Source organism: Balaenoptera acutorostrata, chromosome 7 (genome assembly GCF_949987535.1).
Source record: "Balaenoptera acutorostrata chromosome 7, mBalAcu1.1, whole genome shotgun sequence".
Lineage (NCBI taxonomy): Eukaryota > Metazoa > Chordata > Mammalia > Artiodactyla > Balaenopteridae > Balaenoptera > Balaenoptera acutorostrata.
Genome location: NC_080070.1, coordinates 94,114,792 through 94,136,351, shown reverse-complemented (window position 1 = coordinate 94,136,351; position 21,560 = coordinate 94,114,792). Strand labels below are relative to the sequence as shown.

General features: G+C 36.6%; 1 protein-coding gene across 1 annotated transcript in view; it reads left to right on the top strand.

The window, feature by feature from the left end:
* Positions 1 to 1,176: 1,176 nt before the first annotated feature.
* LOC103018708 (platelet glycoprotein 4) overlaps positions 1,177 to 21,560 on the top strand; it is a 113,976-nt gene continuing 93,592 nt past the window's right edge. Inside the window, exon 1 of the mRNA XM_057550142.1 lies at positions 1,177 to 1,360. The gene's annotated coding sequence lies outside the window, so the exon portion shown is untranslated. The remainder of the gene's footprint in view (positions 1,361 to 21,560) is intronic.

Below are 21,560 nucleotides of genomic sequence, written 5' to 3'. Positions count from 1 at the left end.
TCCTAATTGACCTGGGTTTGTTTTTGTTGATCCTTTTCTTCTCTTGTGTTTCCCACTTAGAGAATTCCTTTAGCATTTGTTGTAGAGCTAGTTTGGTGATGCTGAATTCTCTTAGCTTTTGCTTGTCTGTAAAGCTTTTGATTTCTCCATCGAATCTGAATGAGATCCTTGCCGGGTAGAGTATTCTTGGTTGTAGCTTCTTCCCTTTCATCACTTTAAATATGTCATGCCACTCCCTTCTGGCTTGTAGAGTTTCTGCTGAGAAATCAGCTGTTAACCTTATGAGAGTTCCCTTGTATGTTATCTGTCGTTTTTCCCTTGCTGCTTTCAATAATTTTTGTCTTTAATTTTTGCCAATTTGATTACTATGTGTCTCAGCATGTTTCTCCTTGGGTTTATCCTGTATGGGACTCTCTGTGCTTCCTGGACTTGGGTGGCTATTTCCTTTCCCATGTTAGGGAAATTTTCGACTATAACCTCTTCAAATATTTTCTTGGGTCCTTTCTCTCTCTCTTCTCCTTCTGGGACCCCTATAATACGCATGTTTTTGAGTTTAATGTTGTCCAAGAGGTCTCTTAGGCTGTCTTCATTTCTTGTCATTCTTTTTTCTTTATTCTGTTCCACAGCAGTGAATTCCACCATTCTGTCTTCCAGGTTCTTCTGCCTCAGTTGTTCTGCCATTGATTCCTTCTAGTGTATTTTTCATTTCAGTTATTGTATTGTGCATCTCTATTTCTTTGTTCTTTAATTCTTCTAGGTCTTTGTTAAACATTTCTAGCACCTTCTTGATCTTTGCCTCCATTCTTTTTCTGAAGTCCTGGATCATCTTCACTATCATTACTCTGAATTGATTTTCAGGAAGGTTGCCTATCTCCACTTCATTTAGTTGTTTTTCTGGGGTTTTATTTTGTTCCTTCATCTGCTGCATAGCCCTCTGCCTTTTAATCTTGTCTATCTTTCTGTGAATGTGGTTTTTGTTCCACAAACTGCAGGGTGTAGTTATTCTTTCTTCTGCTTTCTGCCCTCTGGTGGATGAGGCTATCTAAGAGACTTGTGCAAGTTTCCTGATGGGAGGGACTGGTGGTGGGTAGAGCTGGGTGTTGCTCAGTTAGGCAGAGCTCACTAAAACTTTAATCCGCTTGTCTGCTGATGGGTGGGGCTGGGTTCTCTCCCTGTTAGTTGTTTGGCCTGAGGTGACCCAACACTGGAGTCTACCAGGGCTCTTTTTTGGCGTTAGTGGCAGATTCTGGGAGGGCTCACTCCAAGGCGTTCTTCCCAGAACTTCTGCTTCCAGTGTCCTTGTCCTCACGGTGAGACGCATCCACCCCCTGCTCTGCAGGAGACCCTCCAACACCAGCAGGTACGTCTGGTTCAGCCTCCCCTGGGGTCACTGCTTCTTCCCCTTGGTCCTGATGCACACACTACTTTGTGTGTGCCCTCTAAGAGTGGAGACTCTATTTCCCTCAGTCCTGTGGAAGTCCTGCAGTCACATCCCGCTAGCCTTCAAAGTCTGATTCTCTAGGAATTCCTCCTCCTGTTGCCGGACTCCCAGGTTGCGAAGCCTGATGTAGGGCTCAGAACCTTCACTCCAGTGTGTGGACTTCTGTGGTATAAGTGTTCTCCAGTTTGTGAGTCACCCACCCAGCAATTATGGGATTTGATTTTATTGTGATTTCACCCCTCCTACCATCTCTTTGTGGCTTCTCCTTTGTCTTTGGATGTGGGGTATCTTTTTTGGTGAGTTCCAGGGTCTTCATGTCGATGATTGTTCAACAGTTAATTGTGATTCCAGTGCTCTCACAAGAGGGAGTGAGAGCACGTCCTTCTACTCCGCCATCTTGAACCAATTCAGTTCTTTAGGTCAGAAATCCAGCACGGCCTGTCTAGGTTCTTTCCTCAGAGTATCACAAGGCTAAAATCAAGGTATAAGCCAAACTGAGTTCTTGCGTGTGAGATCTGGGGAAAAGCCAATTCATTCTTGGAGCAGACAAAATTCACCTTCTTGCTGTGGTAGGCCGGTAGTCCTATTTCCTTTCTTGCTATCAGCCAGAACCACTCTTAGCTCCTAGAGGCTGCCCACATTCCTTGCCATCCCATCTTTTCTTAATATGTCCAAATTTCTAAATACTTTAGTTATATCCCTATTTTTTGAATCATCAATCTTAAATATTTTCTATTGATGAGATAAAGATCTAACTCACAAAAACCAGTTTGGCTGGCTGCTCCTCTGCAACCATTTCTGTTTGTATTTTAGGGCATGACTTTCTTGTTTTTATTTCACCTTTCAGTGATTTTTTTTTTATCCATTTAGCTTTTTCCAGAAATGTGTTGGAATCTCCTGTACTCAAAGTTCTCCTCGCATTCATTTTATTAGTTTATACATTTATTATGTGTTTACTATTATTTGAGTGGAGTTTTGGAGGAAAGGAGGTAACCAACATGAGCTTAGTTTGTCATATTGTAAGATTAGACAGCTTGAGTTTAAAAATCATATGTATTAAGAAATCAAGAGGGAGCTAGAAGAAGGCTAAATGATACATACTTTCATGTAAATAGGGAAGACAGAGAAATTTATGCAAAATTACTTTGAGTTACCTAATATTTCTGATACTTGATTTCCCATATGGAAAATAAAGTGGATGAATAAGATGATTTCTAAGTTCCTTCCAACTTGAACATTTTAACCTTATATTGATTTTATCTTATGCTGGCTTAATCTGTTTCAATAAAACATAATCTACACATACTGCCTTTCTGTTTATATCCCCACTATGTTCATGATTGCACATGAGCAATGAAATTTGATAGATATCATAGAACATTCTACCACCCTTCATTAATAATCACCTTCTTTCAAGGTTAGCAATTAGAAGGAAAGAACTTATAAACCTTTTATCTTAATTCTTATTGAAATTTAAGCTCAGTAATGCCCATTTTAGTTAATGTAGTTGGGTAATACTTAGTTGTGTATTTGGGAAACATATGCATAATTTGACCAAATAAATCTGGCAGACTATTATGGTCTTCAGGAACGCTTACTTGTTCTCCAGTGCTGAGTTTGTTAGCCCTTGAAAGGCAAACATCCAGGATTCATCATGATTTTTCCTGTTCCTCCATATTCAACATCTAATCAATTCATTAGCAAGTATGCTTTACTTCTAATACATATTTATCTAGTCTTTTCTTAACAACTACACCAATACCACCCTCTCTTGGGTCACCCCTATAACTCTAACCTCCTGTCCCATTCTCCTAACTGGTTCCCTTGCTTCCATTCTTTCCCCTACATTCCACTATTTTGAAAGGGTTTCCCAACACACATAGAATCAAATCAAAACTCCTACCATGACCTATAAACCTTTCTTAATCTGACGTGACTTCCTCCCATCTCATCTTCTTTTAATCTCTTTCCCACTCCTTTACTCCATTTCCACAATACTGGCTCTGGTGCTTCTCTAACTGTCAAACCCTTTCCATCTTTTGGCCATTGCACTTGTGGTATCCTCTGCTTAGAATGGTCTCCCAGATCTTTCTATGGCTGATCTACTTCCCATTTACTTCTTTGCTCCAATGCATCACCTCAGAGAGGACTTCAAAAAGAGCCATGCTTGTTGTTCAGACCCAGGCACTCTATTCCCTTTGCCCTAACTTATTTTCTTCATAGCTTATCATTTTGTGCTATCACATGAATTATTTATGAATATATATTTATTTATATTTTACTTCTCTTTATCTCCATCCCTCTGTCTCTCCATCTCTCTCTCTCTCTTTTTCTTTCTCTTCCTCTTCTTTCTTTCCATAGAAGGGTAGAGGAGAGGTTTTGCCTGCCTCCTTTGCTGATGTACAGCTTTTTCTAGCAGCTTTTTCAGGTTAGTGCCTGAAAAATAATAGGGACTTACAATATTTTTATTTTGAGAGGGGGCAGAGTCAAGATGGTAGACTAGGAAGACTCTGAGCTCACATCCTCCTATGAACGTTTCAAAACTACAACTAAATACCAAGCAACTCTCACTGAGAATAACCTGAACTAGCAGAATCACTCTTTTGTAAAAAAGACTGTAAAGAAAGAATCAAATGGAGTCTAGTAGGAGGTGAGAAGATATTTAGTAATGTACAATATATAGCAAATATATAGTAAAGGCAGTGGATCAATCACTTAAATAAGCTAGTATGGAGGATAAAAGACAAAAATTATAAAGTCAACTATAACTACAATAAACAGTTCAGGGACAGGCATGACGATGTAAAATATGGCATCAAACACACAAAACGTGGGGGACAGGTGAGTAAAAAATGTAGATCTTTTAGAATGTGTTTGAACTTACATGACTATCAGTTTAAAACACATAGGTACAATTATAGGTAAGCATATATGAACTTCATGGTACTACAAATCCAAAACCTACAAGAGATACACAAAAATCAAAAAGAAAGGAACCCAAACATAACACTAAAGAAAATCATCAAACCATAATGAGAGACTAAATGAGGCTAAAAGAAGAAGGAAAAAAAAGAACAGAGAAGAACTACAAAAACACCTACAAAACAAGTAACAAAACGGCAGTAAGTACCTAACTATCAATAATCACTTTAAATGTCAATGGACTAAATGCCCCAATCAAAAGACATAGTGTGGCTGACTGGATAAGAAAACAAGACTGGTCTATATCCTGCTCACAAGAGACTCACTTAGGAGCTAAAGACAAAGACTGAAAGAGAGAGGATGGAAAAAGATATTCCATGGAAGTGAAAACTAAAAGAAAGTGGCTGTAACAATACTCATATCAAAAAAGTAGAATTTAAACCAAAGTCTATAATAAAAGACAAAGAAGGGCATTATTTAATAATAAAGGGGGTCACTCCATGTAGAGGATATAACATTCATAAACACATATGCACCTGATATAAGAGCACTTAAATATAAAGTAAATATTAGCAGACATAAAGTGAGAAATTGACAGTAATACAATAGTAATAGGTGACTTTAAAACCCACTTCCATCAATAGATAGATCATTCGGACAGAAAATCAATAAGGAAAATGTGAAGTTAATGATATGTTAAACCATATGAACTTAAAATATTTCTACAGGACATTCCATCCAGAATCAGCAGAATGTACATTCTTTTCAAGTGCATATTGAACGTTCCCCCGGATAGATCTCATGCTAGGCCACAAAACAAGTTTCAGTAAATTTAAGAAGACTGAAATTATATCAGGCATCTTTTTTTGACCACAACAGTATGAAACTAGAAATCAATTACAGGAAGAAAATTGGGGAAAACACAAACATGTGAAGACTAAATATTTGCTATTAAAATATGAATGGGTCAATGAAGAAATCAAAGAGCAAATGAGAAAATACCTTGAGACAAATGAAAACAAAAACACAAACTTCCAAAATCTATGGGATGCAGAAAAAGCAGTTCTAAGAGAGATACCAGCTTACCTCAAAAAATAAGAAAAATCTCAACCTACTTTTCCTTGTAAAGGAATTAGAAAAATAAGAACAAACAAACCCCAAAGTCAGAAAAAGCAAGATCAGAGCAGAAATAAATAAAAGAGACCAAAAAAAAAAGGAAAAAAATTAATGAAGCTAAGAGCTGGTTTTCTGAAAAGATAAACAAAATTGATAAACCTCTAGCAAAACTAATTAAAAAAAAGAGAAGTTACAAACAATATCACAGAAATATAAGCAATCATAAGACTATACCACTAACAGTTATATGCCGACAAATTAGACAACCTGAAAGAAATGGATAAATTCCTAGAAACATACGGTCTTCCAAGACTGAGTGAAGAAGAAATAGATCATCTGAAGACTAATTACTAGTATTGAAATGGAATCAGTAATCAAAAATCTCCCAACTTTTTGTTGGGAGTCCAGGGCTAGATGGTCTCACAGGGGAATTCTACCAAACATATAAAGAAGAACTAATAATTATCCTTCTAAAACTATTCCAAAAAATTGAGGAGTAGGGAACACTTAAAAACTCACTTTACCAGGTCAGCATTAAATGATACCAAAACCTGACAAAGACATTACAAAAAAAGAAAGTTACAGGCTAATATCACTGATGAACATAGATACAAAAATCTTCAACAAAATATTAGCAAACCAAGTTCAACAAACATAAAAAGGATCTCACATTGTGAGATCAGGAACAAGACAATGATGCCCACTATCATAATTTCTATTTAACATAGAATTGGAAGTCCTAGCCACAGCAATATGACAAGATAGAGAAATAAAAGGCATCCAGATTGGAAAGGAAGAAATATCATTGCCACTATTTGCAGATGACATGATACTGCATAGAAAACCCTGAAGACTCCCCCTGAAAAAACTATTAGAATAAACAAATTCAGTAAAGTTGCAGAATACAAAATTAATATACAGAAATCTGTTGCATTTCTACACACTAAAAACAAACTATCATAAAGATAAAGAAAACAATCCTATTTACAACCACATAAAAAAAATAAAATGTCTAAGAATAAATTTAGGAGATGAAAAGAGATGAAAGACCTATACTCTGAAAACTATAAGGCATTGATAAAGAAAACTGAAGATTGTTGAAGGAAATTGAACAAATAAATGGAAAGATATCCCATGTTCATGGATTGGAAGAATTAATATTGATAAAATCCATACTACCCAAAACAGATTTAACGCAATCCCTATCAAAATACCCATGACATTTTTCACAGAACTAGAACAAATAATCCTAAAATTTGTATGGAACCACAAAAGACCTTGAATAGCCAAAGCAATCCTGAGAAAAATGAACAAAGCTAGAGGTATCACACTCCCTGACGTCAGACTATACTACAAAGTCATAGTAATCAAAACAGCATGGTACTGGCACAAAAACAGACATGTAGATCAATGAACAGAATAGAGAGCCCAAAAATAAACCCATGCACTTATGGTCACTTAATCTACAACAAACAAGGCAAGAATTTACAATGGAGAAAAGACAGTCTCTTCAATAAGTGGTGATGGGAAAACTGGACAGCTAAACGTGAAAAAACAAAGTTAGAACATTTTCTCATACCATATAAAAAAATCAACTTAAAATGGATAAAAGATCTAAATATAAGACCAGAAACCATAAAACTCCTAGAAGAAAACATAGGCAGTATTCTCCTTGACAAAGGTCTTAGCAATATTTCTTTGGATCAAAATAACACAAAAATAAACAAATGGGACCTAATTAAATGTAAAAGCTTTGCACAGAGAAGGGAACTATCAACCAAACAAAAAGGCAACCTACTGAATGGGAGGAGATATTTGCAAGTGATATGTCTAATAAGGGGTTAATATCCAAAATATATAAAGAGCTCATACAGTTCAATATCAAAAAAGAAAAAAAAACAACTCAATTAAAATTTGGATAGAGGACACCAATAGACTTTTTTCCAAAGATGACATACAGATGGTCAACATGAAAAGATGCTCAATATCACTAATCATCAGGGTAATGCAAATCGAAACCACAATGAGATATTACCTCATGCCTGTCAGAATAGCTATTGTCAAAAAGACAAGAAATAACAAGTGTTGGCAAGGATGTGGAGAAAAGGGAACTCTAGTACTTTGCTGATGGTAATGTAAATTGGTACAGCCACTGTCAAAATCAGTTTGGAGTTTCCTCAAAAAATTAAAAATAGAACTACCATACGATCCAGCAATTCCACTCCTGGGTTATATTTGAAGAAAATGAAAACACTAATTGAAAAAGATATATGCACTCTAGTGTTCATAGTGGAATTATTTATAATAGCCAAGATATAGAAGCTACCTAAGTGTCCATTAACAGATGAGTGGATAAAGAAGATGTGGTATATATACACAATGGAATATTACTCAGCCATAAAAAGAATGAAATTTTGCCATTTGCAACAACATGGATGGACCTGGGGGATATTATGTTCAGTGAAATAAGTCAGAAAAAGACAAATACTGAATACTTTTTAACATATATGTGGAATCTAAAACATAAAACAAAAAATGAATATAATAAAACAAAACAGACTCACAGATACAGAGAACAAACTAGTGGTTACCAGTGGGGAGGCAGGGGAGGGGTAAGATAGGTGAAGAGGATTAAGAGTTACAAACTACTAGGTATAAAATAAATAAAATATAAGCATGTAATGTACAGCCCAGGGAGTATAGCCAACATTTTATACTAATTTATATGGAGTATAAGCTATAAAAATATTGAATCTCTATGTTATACACCTGAAACTAATATTATACTGTAAGTTAACTATATTTCAATTAAAACAAAAAGGTTTTTACATTGATTCTAATTGCTTGTTTAATTGCTTCAAATCCCCACTAGTCTTTAAGCAATTACAGAGCAGGAAACATGTCTGCCTTGCCATTTTATCCCCAGTGTTGACTAGAGTGCTTGGTAAAAATAACGGTGTTAAAAAAAAAAAAAGAAAGAAAAAGAAAGAATAATATTTTCTGAATTCAATGGCAAATCTTACTTGGAAGCTATGCCCTATGACATTTTTATGAAACAATCTAAAAATTATAATAAGTTATTGGCTTCAAGACATTTCTAGGCTGATGAGCTCTTTGAATAATTTTTAAAATGACAGTAAATTTAAAAACTTTTAAATGCATTCAAATTTTATTTATGATGGTCACCTTGCTAGTGTTTGTGGTTTTCTATCTATTCCACATAGGCTCCTTGAATCTATCAGTGTCCTACATAGCAATTGGACACTATATTAGAAATGAGGACACCTCCAATTCTATTAAATAACAATATGTATTTATGCAAGTCACTGAATCCTAGGGTATTCCATTTGCTTTGTTTGTAGGCTGAAAAGAATGGTGTACATGATCTCTAAAATGCTGTTGTTCTTGTCATACCATATATTTTATGTCATATCGATAATACTGGCTTTCCATAAAAGAGTAGATGAGTCATCACTAAACATACAGTCACACTTTAGTATTACTGGAAGATGGGTTTAGTTCTGAATAACTGTTTCAAGAACATTGTTTTGGTGTGCAGGCAATAGTTAACTAGTAGAATGTCCTTTCTTGCTGACCTTTGAGTTTATTTGCCTATTGGATTGTGATGATTTATTAAGGCAGATGATTTTCTTTGAAATGAAAAAAAACCTAAAAAACTTTTAAAAACCATGTTCAGTGCTTCATAGTGTTGCTTACCAATGTTTAAAGGTAAAACAAATCTATTTGTTTTTTAGATTAACAAATCATATGTTCATTGATGGTTTCCACTCAACTGTATGGTCTTTTGTACTATATTCATATTAGTTCTTTATTCCAACTTTTTTTTTTTTTTTGCTTCTCTTTATACCACTAGTCTTCTAGTCATTTTTAGGTCTTTCTCTTGAACTACTTTATGTTCTTCAAATTTCACTTAATGTAGAAGCCAAACTGCAAAGGTGGGACAATGAATATGGTTAATAGGGGCCATAAAGGAATTCCTTTACAATTCATTAATTTTCTGTTCACTAAAGTTTTGTTGTTTTTTTTTAAACTAGGTCAAGTTGGCCTTTTTTTTTTTAATTTTAAAATTTATTTATTTATGGCTGTATTGGGTCTTCGTTTCTGTGCGAGGGCTTTCTCTAGTTGTGGCAGGCGGGGGCCATTCTTCATCGCGGTGTGTGGGCCTCTCACTATCGTGGCCTCTCTTCTTGCGGAGCACAGGCTCCAGACGCGCAGGCTCAGTAATTGTGGCTCACGGGCCCAGTTGCTCTGCGGCATGTGGGATCTTCCCAGACCAGGGCTCGAACCCGTGTCCCCTGCATTGGCAGGCAGATTCTCAACCACTGCACCACCAGGGAAGCCCCACTAACGTTTTAATGTCATTTAATTTTTTTTAGAAATAACAAAACATTGGTGATTTAAATCAATTTGATCTCTACCAGGAGCTTATTAGTAGGCAGAAATAGATGTGATTGGCTACACATGATTAGAGGCATGCACTTTGCTTTAAAACAAATAAAACAAACAAACAAACAAAACAAGAAAAAAGGGGGAAAATCAATAAAAACAAATGCCACCTTTATTTTTATATCTTTAAAGTGTTTTGGTTTTATAGAGTCACCTATTAAGTTGAAAACATCCTCATGTCACACTGAGGAATAGGAAGTATGAGGATGTTAGGAAGAGTTGGTGTTTAGTTGTAGTTTCCAAGTTTAGAAAAGAAGACAGTATATGCTGTAGGTCAGTATCAAGGAGATCAGACTGAGACAAGAGCAAAACACTTGAAAAGACTGGAGAAATTGTAGATTAGAGTTACAGTGTTCTCTGTAGGTATAAATCAAGATATGTAAATGAAAATCCTGGCAGCAGATTAGATTAGGCTGTCAAAAATTGTATAAAGGACAGGTGGAGACGGAAGAAAATAGTAAAATTCAGGAAAGGGTAAAGAAGAGGAGTTTTTCTTAGAAACATGAAGTTGAGGAGCTGGGACTCCGTCATCAAGAGGCAGGGCCAGTGACTAATGTGAACGGAAGCCTTTATTTCTCTAAGGAAAGGAACTGAGTTCAAAGGGGTAAGAAAGCAGAAGTATTTAAGTTTATGAGTGACTGGTGAATGTTCTATCACTCCCTGGTAAGTTCACTTAGTGAATTCTTATCACCAAACCACACAGTAGGAGTTATCAGAAATAGGGCTCTGGGAAGTCACCTTCAATATTTGTAGGTATGGTTTGTAGTGGATATGGCTTTAAGAGCCACAAGCTGAAGAGTGAGAAATATGTCATATACCTATGCCTTCTTCTTATAAACTCAAATTAGGTTCTGAGAACCCAATCAACTGGGGGAATTCAGTCTCTGTTTACTTTGGAGATTCTCTTTCTTCCTGTCAAGGTCATGGATAAATTCTAGAAGGTTAATCTGCATGAAACCCTCAGAGGCTCTTCATGTACTTTGTTCTCACTGATTATTACTAAAATGTCCAATGACCAAGTCTTCATGGTACCCTGGGTTTCTGGGACTCTGTTGTTTCTGTGTTATGTTTTGGGTACAAAAAACCTTTATGGAAAGTGGGAGTCCTGGAGATGCTAGGAGATGCTTCCCCAGGCTCAGCTTACAGCCATTGAAAGCCTACCACTCTCCCTGGGGTATGGTAATGAAAATGGAGAAAAGTCCTCTTATTTTTGCCTTTTAGAGTCCTGCCCATCCACCCTCTACCAAAATCACTTCTTCTCCATGATATCAAGCATTATCTCTTCAAATGTGTTTGAACACTTAAAAAGCTGTTACATGGAGTTAACGTCAAGTGAGTTCTATTTTCTGCTCTACAAAAATCTTTATGGTAAGAACATTCAAATTGCACAGCAATATGCTTAGAAGTAAGGGAAGGAAAAAAATGGAGGTCAGTCACATATACGTAACTCAATAATTTATCTAGTCACTTTGTACCACTAGTAAACCTTTGTGTCCTCTCAAAGAACACTTGTTTCCCATTCCTGTGTGACCACATACCATTATCACGGTCACCGTCTCTACCACCACCAGAAAGCTGAAACATGTACATGTCATCCTGTATGGAGATGTTACCCCATAGTGTGACATGTACACAAAACAGTGCCTGTCGACATCTCAAGAACTAGGAAGGTGAGCTTGGGTGCCAGGATAATGTTTGACGATCCCTTTCAGGAGCTCACTTTTCTTAATCTTCCTTCTCCCACCACCAGCTCCATCCTACCCAGGGTTTCAGTCTTAGAAGGGTTCTAGGACCCCACTTATTCTCACTCGTGTTTGTCCTAAACATAAGCACATCTGACCTAAAGGCAGTTATATGAAGTTTATATTGATTACTGGCATTTATAGCATTGAATCTTATCTCCACCAATATAGTGTCATCTTCCTAATCATCACTTTTCTTCCACCATACCTGTAGCAAGATCTCCTGTTGATGTTTTCCTAGATTAAGTTAGTTTGGCCTCTTTATCTCACACATTTGAGGATCAGATTTTCAAGGGTGAGAGAAGAATGAGAATTTATGGAGCATAATTGCTTAGGAGTAGAGTGGTCTCACTCTAGCTTACCGGAAAATGTCAGTTGCTCAAAACAGTATTATGACTTTATTCCATCAATAACAACTGAGTGTTGTTTTCTTGGGTGGGTGTGGTTCACCCTGAAATGTTCTTCTTTCCCACAAAGAGTTGCGTATGCTTGCAAAAACTCCTTGCAGTTGCTCTTGGGGTTGTTTCCTCTTTGAGAAGGGCAGGAAAAGAGAATATCTTGTTTCCTGACCTAGTGGGAAGGCTGATCATGCAAGGACCCAGCTTCTCAGGTCTGAAGGGAGAGTGCAGAGAGTTTTAAGAGTGTCTTTCACACCACTGTGCTTGGTGCCAGAGGGCAAATATCAGAAAATCAGCCAAGGTGATTTACAAGGCCAAGGTATTTGTGTGTGTCTGACTCTAAAGAATAAGGCTAGTGCTCTTAAGAAAAGAATTTGGAGTTGAGGAACCAAGTCAAACAAGGTTAGAATATGGACAGAATAGTGTGGTTGGTTGGATCAGAACAATTCTAGAGATGTTGGTTAATGGTCAAGTCTAGATACTTACATATTTCCCAATTGCCACAGTAATGCTGATGAAGGCACCAATCCCCATTTTTAAAATTTTTATCATAAAAAAGAAAGAAAAGCCCAAGAATAAGAATACTCTAGATACACTCAGTACTGATGACATAATTCGGAGTTCAAATAGAGAGTATAAACCATTTGGAGGGCTTCCCTGGTGGTGCAGTGGTTAAGAATCTGCCTGCCAAGGAAGGGAACACGGGTTCAAGCCCTGGTCCGGGAAGATCCCACATGACGCAGAGCAACTAAGCCCCTGCACCACAGGAACTGATCCTGCACTCTAGAGCCCGCGAGCCACAACTACTGAGCCCTCGTGCCATGACAACTGAAGCCTATGCGCCTAGAGCCCGTGCTCCGCAACAAGAGAAGCCACTGCAATGAGAAGCCCGAGCACTGCAACGAAGAGTAGCTCCCACTCACCGCAACTAGAGAAAGACCGCGCGCAGCAATGAAGACCCAACACAGCCAAAAATAAATAAGTAAAATAAATAAAAATTAAAAAAAATAAAAACATTTGGATGCCAATGAAGCTATAAGTTCCTAGATGGGACATGTCAAAGAGGAAGGGAGATCAGACTGGTAAATAGCAGTCTTTAGGCTTGCCGTCCCATGTGTGCGTCTAACACTGACCCCCACCACAAGAGGCCACAAGAAACACTCATTTAGGCTTTGAATGGCATTCAGTGGATAATATCAAGTTTTCTAGATGAAGTGGCCTATGTAAGCACCTTCGTGTCTGGTGCAAATAGATAATCAGTATTCTTATATTAGGTACAATAATGTATCAGGGGATATCGATAGCGGCTGCCCAAGGCCCAATTAGGAGAAAACAAGTTTGGGGACTTTAGTTCATTCAAAGCAATTTTTGTGATTAAAAAAATCTAATCCCTAAAAGGATTTATGAAGACAAAATTATGGACTCAATTATTCAAGAACCAGGGCGCCACAGTGTATACTATGCCTGTCTTCCTTACCAGACTTTGAACTTCTTAAGGGCCTGGAATATATATATTGCATCTTCCATGCCTGGAATGTAGAATGTACTAAATAAGTGTTTCTAGAATAAATGTACGATTTCTTTTTCACTTCGCTTATTGCAGTAATGTTCTCCATTTTTCTCCGTTTTCCCCTATTTCCCAAGCACCTTTTGCCCCTTGGCCTTGATATTGAATCTGTTTCATCATATTTTAAATAGACCCAGTCAGAGGTTCCCATGATAATCTCTGCCATAAGCATGTTGGCCAAGGTGCCAGGGCGTCAGGAGGCGTGCCAGCACCTTGTGTAAGTGCCTGGATCATGTAATCAGATACTGTGACATGGGACAAAGTGAGCAGGGTGAGCCAAAGAAGTAAGACAGAGTGAAAGGGGAAAAGAGAAAACCAGAGAACTGCTACCACAATGCACTAGAAGCAGGAGAGGCTGTCGGCTCCTTCTGCAGCCATGCTGTCAGAGAGCTTACTGATAGAGAAAGGTGGAAATAAAATCCAGAATCTAACTGTGAGAAGAGTTATTAGACCACTTGATCGATGATCAAAGCCAAGAAATAGACATTTCCTTTTGTGGCCCAGAGCTTGTGATCTCCCTAGTATAGCTGGGACACGCAAAGCTATGGTAGAGGCCTGGATCACTCACTAATACTGTTTGTACTTCATTTTTCTCTGAAATTTGTTACAGATTTTGTTCCAAGGGATTATAGGAGAAATAAGAAAAGTTTTAGAATGTATTTTAATGCAATCTCTGAAATGTCATTTGTTTTCAAAATCTGAAAGGAAACGGACTTCACTTCATAGCGCATTTTCCCCACTTTAGGCACTATCGTTTTCTGCTTACCCTCAAAAGATTGTTTTCTAATGCTCTTGCATAGTTGGCAAAAAATGGATAACCAATACACTGTAATTTTATATACAGTAAAGATTAGAAAATGATTGTGGTAAGGGATGCCTGGTGAAGACACTAACATCTCTATGTGTTCCTGTAAAAGAGCCTTAAGATGATTTTTTTTTTCAAATCATCTTGTTCAAACTTTGCTCTCAGAAACCTTAATGTCACCACTTAACTGTACCCGAGATTTTCTAAATAGTTTTAACATTACAGAAAGAAACGTTCTGGGAGCAGGTGTGTAAGAGATGTCTGGATGTCAGATAATTTAGGATCTGAGCTCATTCTGTTTATTTACAGCTTGATTTCTCTAGGGAGGAAATGTATTCCGTTTTTATTTGCAAGATCTCCCAGGTGGAAGACAATTGTTCTTAAGTCATTCTCCCAGCTCTTTCAATCAAAGTTCTTGGACTTAAGACTGATTTTTTTTTTTTCCCCAATGCTGTATATATCTTGGAGGAGGTAGATGATTTTGGAGAAGAAGGTACAAGATAGAAAAAAGGGTACACAGGCTATGAAGTGATTTGACATGCTATTTCTTGTAAAAGTCCTTAAGGAATCTTCACTTGCATGATCAACTTTCGCAAACTGAATGAATACTAATTTTACACTGAATTAATACTCATCAGGTAGTTATAAAAAAACCGTAGACTATTGTTTATGAGGCACTGTTGTTTCTATTTCTTATTCTACTACAAGTAAATAAACATTTATATTTTTATTTCTTAGACTCTTACATAAACTAAGAATATAAGTGTAATTCTGGCAGGTAGCATAAAGTGACATTTCCTTGGAAAAATATTTAAACCATAGCATTCATACTGTCTTTTCATATTTTTTATTTTTTAATGTAATTAGGGAAATACTTAAAAATGAAAAACATGTATATCTATTATTTGTTCCACTAACTAAAGGTGACCACTCTAAAGGTTTTGTATATTTTCTTCCAATGAAAAGCCTATTTCTTATTGCTTAAGAGTAGCACTTAATGAAGATCAATTACTGTAAAGTATCAAAAAATTAAGAAATCCAGTGTTACTAATTAGGATTTGAAAGAAATGATAGAAATACAATAGTCTTACTTAACTAAATTTATCATGACAACTTAGTTCTCATTCATTTAGGCTTTGCGTCCATTGGATTCATTTTTTTTTTCTGATTGGAATATTTTCTGATGTTCTAAATATCTGTTAGTATGGTTCATTTTGACCACTATTCCTAGATATTATCATAGCAAATATCTATAGAGCATAGTAAAACAAACAAAACAAAACAAGACAAAAAAACAAAAAACACCCTTGATTCTGATTTCAGGCCCCTCACACCCCTCAATTTCAAATTTATATAGTGATAAGTCCAAGGCCAAATTTAGAATCCATGTAACCCACAATCTAACCTTCAAGGGCCCAGGATTCATAGCTCTTGCTCATAGCTGAGGAAAAGTGGTCCTTGGTTTTAAAAGAAGGTGGGTTGGGGCAGCTGAGTATTGGGAAATCACCCAAGTGACAGTGTTTGGAAAACATAGATTCATGGGTGATCCATTAAAAATTCATTTCCTGTTCCAGAACTGTAGTCGTAAAGGTAAAGACAATAAGAACTGACTACCAGGATAAGGAAGGATGTTATTATCAAACTAGATTTTGACACCTAATGAGTAGCTCTTCTAATAGCAATGGTAATGAGCAATGTCTGGCTAATATATAGGATAGTTTCCTCATCTCATAGATTACCTGCACTATAGTGTTCTTTTCAAAGGAGACTTCATGAGGCTTAAATGAGATGGTTAATGAGTTAGTTCTGTGACTGCTAAGTAACTTAAAGGTGGGGTGTAGCAGCAGGGGTAGGAGTGGTAAAAGAGTAGTTATAAACTGCACATTGAAGGAACATCAGTCCTAAGTTATACCTTGAGACATAAACTCAGCGTAGTGTAGAGACCAGGAGTTTGTGATGGAGTTGTCCACTCATAGCTGTGGAACCTTGAGGAAGGCATTTAAGTTTCCTCCTCTGCCATATGTGTGACTTGAGTTTGCACTATTAATATGCATTCACCATGAATAAATTGCTTTACATATATGTGTCAGCCAGTCTGGATTTTATGGTCACAAGTCATCAGAAGACTTTTTCTTAAAATTCAGCCTTACTCTGCAAAGTGCAATCATAAGAAGTCACTAAGAATGGCTTGACATTGGAGAGAATTCTGAGATCCAAGGGGAGAGATCGTTTAGCTTGATCTTAAAGCTAAACTTTAAAATTGCTTGATTGTGCAATAGGAAATCCTTGTACATGAGGGAGACCCACTGTACAGGATTCTGATAGAACAGAGGATCAGGATTCAAAGTATTGATTGATAATTGATTATTCCCTTAAAGTATTGATGAATCCATGTATTCAAAAATATTATTGAGCATCCACTATGTTCTAGACACAGTGACGGCTATTAAGCCACAATCACTTCTTCCAGAGGCTTCTAATTTAGTGGGTAATGATAATTAATAACACAAAACAGCATTCATTAATTTTCAAATGAGTGTCACTGACAGTAAATTCTCCAGGAGTTCATCAGAAGAAACAATCTCTTTGAATAGAGGGGCTCATAAAGTTTCTCTGCTTCCTGACAGTATTTTGTCCAGCCTCATGGGAAGCGAAATGTTCAGCCAAATGTAATTCTTCCTCAAGGAAAACCAGCTGGTGTTTATATAGAATTCCTTTTGGCTTTATTATTGCCATAAGCAACTTATTCTTTATTTGTGTTTTATAACATGGCTGGGAGCAGCAACAAACAAATGAAGACATTAGTAATATTCCCTGAACATATTTTATTTGTGTCTTTTAAAAACATATTTTTTAAGCCATGATGCAAAATTACGAGAAGTTTCTATTACCTGACTAAATGTGAAAAATTTTCTTGAAAAGGAAACTCTTACATCTCATAAGAAATACAGAAAAAACATCAAGCCTACTGATAAACTAAATAATGTGAAGGTTTATCTAGGACCTAGGTTCTTGGTGAAAGAAAAAAGAAGTTGCTTTGATAATACATCTTGATCATTCTCTTATATTGCAGTTGTATAAATACATTAAAAAAAAATTTTAAGCCACCAGAACAGATAACTTAACTGTCCTTCCTGAGGGAAACCACGATAGAAAAGCATATGTGTCATGCTGTTTGTAAGGTAGTTATTCAAAGAACTGCAAAAGAAAGTTTGTGAATTCATAGAATGATGAATGGAAAGTTACATGATGGCAATAATCTTCATTGACTCCATGAAATCATTCAAAGGCATACACTGAGATACCTCACATAATGTAGGGATATAATATCTTTTCTAATTTTTATGTACCATATCTAAATGCTTCTTCTTATAGTTTCTAGAGGATATCTAAGTGTTGATCAGTGATTCAAGGCAAGTGACACAAGTGTTGAGACTCTCCTCAGGATATTTGCAAGCTCCTTACACATTAGACTGCTGTGCAAGTTACTGATTTTCTCTAGTTTCTTCCTGTGAAGTTGGGAATGAAATCCTCAGCATGGGAAAAGGAGGAAGGGGATCTAGAAATCTGATTTAGTTGTATGGTCTGGAAAGATTTTCAAAGATGGGGAAGGGAGGCTGGGTTTAAGTAGGAGAAAAGGAAGATGGAGAGTCACTGGTCACATACACCTTTTGTTCTTAGCGCTTCTATAATGCTCATTGGAGTGTGGGAAGGTTTGCTAATGTCATTGGGTGAGCTCAGCTACTTCACTCATAGAGCCAGTGCTGACATGGCTCAAAAATGTAAAGTGGGTGACTTTTGTCCTCAGAGTATGACCAGCCTTCCCTTTAGTGGCTCTTGTCACCTTGGTAGCACATTAATCTCTCAATTGCCTATTCTGGTACCCAGGAACACGTTTTCTTACATGGCTCATTGAACTAATTTGTGCAGTAAATTTTCATGGAAAGCTTTCAGGGTGACAGGTTCTGTGCTAAACAAGGGTAAACTCACTAACGCTGGCAAAAAAAACTGAACCAAACCTCCAAGGGAATTTGTATTACAATGTGACAAACCCCTAGGTGACATTAAGGCAGTGGAATAGAATTCTCATTTGAGGTATCATCAAGAAAAGTAGAGTTGCCATTTTTAGGTTCAGTGATTTATATCATCTCTCTGATCCTACAGATTTCTTAACACTATAGCATACTATTGTGAAATAGATCTACAGTGTCTTCTGGCTTCTGGATTGGCATGCATACAAAACCAACATTACAGTTCATAACTGTTTTTTCCTGGTGACTCCAGACCTTGGTCTTTGTGACTTTAATCTAATCTCTGACTTAGCTTCCAACTCCCAGTATTTACATAACCACTTATTTTGTATGAGTCCTCCATGTTTCCCTTTGTTTTCGTCAAGGCCTTTAGGACTGAAGATCCAAAATTATTTGCTGTCCAAATGGTGAAATGTTGATAAACATTGAAGCTGGGGGATGGTCATACAAGGTCATTATACCCTTATTTCCACTTTTGAAAAGTTCAAGAGAAAGTTAAAAGACAAAGAAAACCATAATAGAAGTGATTTTCAGATACTGTGTATGGGAACCAGATGAGTATGAAACTGATGTTTAACTTTACAGGAAGAGAGAAGTTTAGAGAAAGACTCACAGGCCTAACTGTGCTACCTCTGTCTATCAGAAACTGCAAGGATTTTCTGCTTTAAGAAGTTTGTGTGCAATCAAGGCTTTATGTGAAAGACTATCAGTCTCTAATCGTTTCTAAGTTTCCTTGATGGAGTGATGTCATATACATCTTGGTCAACAGGGCTTGGAATCTTAACTGCTAAATTCACCAACTTCTATGTTGTGGTCATTGTTGTTAACTTACATTTAAAATTATACAGGTCTGCATTTCTTTTTTAACATATCACTAACGTTAGGGACCAGATGTTTCCTCTAGATCAGGGTAGGGCTTCTTAGTTGCTTCCCTTGTTTTTCTTATAATATACATCTTCCACGAGGTTGTTTTAGAGACATTACAGTGTACAGTCCTTGAGCTGGAAGCTTGGAATAGTGTCTCAGGGACAAGGAAGGAAGCTCTAAGAGAAAAATGTGGTGGAAAAGGAAGGGAAAAAAAAGGAAACAAGCACAGTGTATGGATATACCAGATGAAGCTAAGAAAAAAACATTCTCACAACTTGTTTAACTGTAATCTTAATGTAGAAGGAAAAAAAAAAACCTTATGGGGAAACATTCCAATCTGCTTTCTTAGGTTACTTTAATATTCAGATAAAACTTTTAATAATTTTCTTTTAGAATATGACTATTTCCATGGCTTAATATTCTCATTGTATCATTAAATTTTATATTATATATCATTTAGTGGGAAAAACAAAATACTGACAATGTCATTCACTATGCTTCTTTTGATGTAACTTTTGTTCCATGTGATCAAATAGAATATATGCACCATCAAAAGGCATTCAGGATTATACTGGCTACTACAAAACCAAGTTCCTCAGGTCCTGTAAGTTATTATCTTTCTCCACATTTTACAATTGATAAAATTAACATTTAGAGAGGGTAAGTAGCCTATGCTCACACATCTCAAAGTTGGAGAATCATACTACCATTATAAGCACTCCCAGATCTCCTGATTCAGAACTGTTTAATTTTCAAGGGATCCCATTAATGAAAAGCACTTTTGTTTCCTTTGACAATAAAAGAAACATAGCATTGAAAAATATATATTCCAGGTTTTTTTTTCCCTGCTTTTCAGAAGTCTTCTACAGAAGATGTAAATGAATCGCAACCAGGTTGTCATTTGATTTTCAAATGTGTTGAATGGTTGAGTGCTGAATTTTATCTAATCTCATTGCAAGTGGTTACATAATGTTTTTGCCTAAGAAACTACAGTATTTCTTAAGAACCTGTTAGATTTAGAAACAGGATATTTCCAAAAGAAAAAAATGACAAGACAGTATCTTTTTTTTTTTTTTTAAAGTAGATGCTATATTTTATGGATGAAGCCTAACTTAAAGTCTCATTGAAATTGTGATAAGGAATCACATCACTAGGAAAAAACAGTCATTAAATTTTGTTTGTTTTGCATACATGCCAATTCACAACTCAGAGGAAACTGATTGGATTTATTTTGCTATCAAGTAACTTCATAGACATATACACAGTATATAAACAGATTCTTAAAACGCCTTTAAATACTCAAATATCTCTTTTGAAATGCATTTTAATAATAGGTGATAAATGAATTCAGGAGACCTATCTAGACTTTATTTTTAACCCCCAAACTGTACACAAGCTGGTCATTTGAAGCACCATCCGAGTGTCGAGAAAGAAGACTGATTTTTCCAAGGTCCAAGAACCTCATTGAAAATATCCCACTCAGAAATCTGGCAAACCCTATTTGCCAATGGCATGAGCCTAAGCAAAGACCATAAGATAAAGCTGAGATCAATATTCCAGGCAAAGCACCTATGAACACCACATCCAGTGATGAAGCTTAAAGTTAAAATCAGAGAAGTATTCAGAGCTGGATGAGAGAATGTCATGAACACAGATTGGAAATGAGCAAACAGACTGGAAATGAGCAATGTCATGAACACAGATTGGAAAGGAGCAAACAGGTCTGAGTTTCACAGGCTGTCTGAGCTGAGCAGCAGAGTTCAGATGCCAATGATGCAGACTAATTTCTCCCATTTTCTGAATGGAAATCTATGCTAGTGATTAGATGCAGTGATTTAGCAAAATTCTCTTTGCTTTCTGCTGGGCTTTTTTTCCATCAGGAATAATAACCTATGTTCTCAATGAAGGCTTCAGACCCCCTAACTGCCCCCCCACCTCCACCCCACACACAAATCAGACCATTTACACTGGAATTAAAAGGAAAGAAATTACATTATTGCATGTTCAACAATTTCTTAACATCTGCCTGCTGGAAGGTCTGTGGCAGTTACATCAGTCATATCACATAAAGTTTATATTCAATAATTTCTAGTGTCTTCAGTCACTGAAAAATGCATGGTAGGTCCCCACTGAGTGTATTGCCACTCTCTGTGCTAGCTGTTGAAATATTATTTGGGGGAACATTAAAGAAAAAATATTCTCAA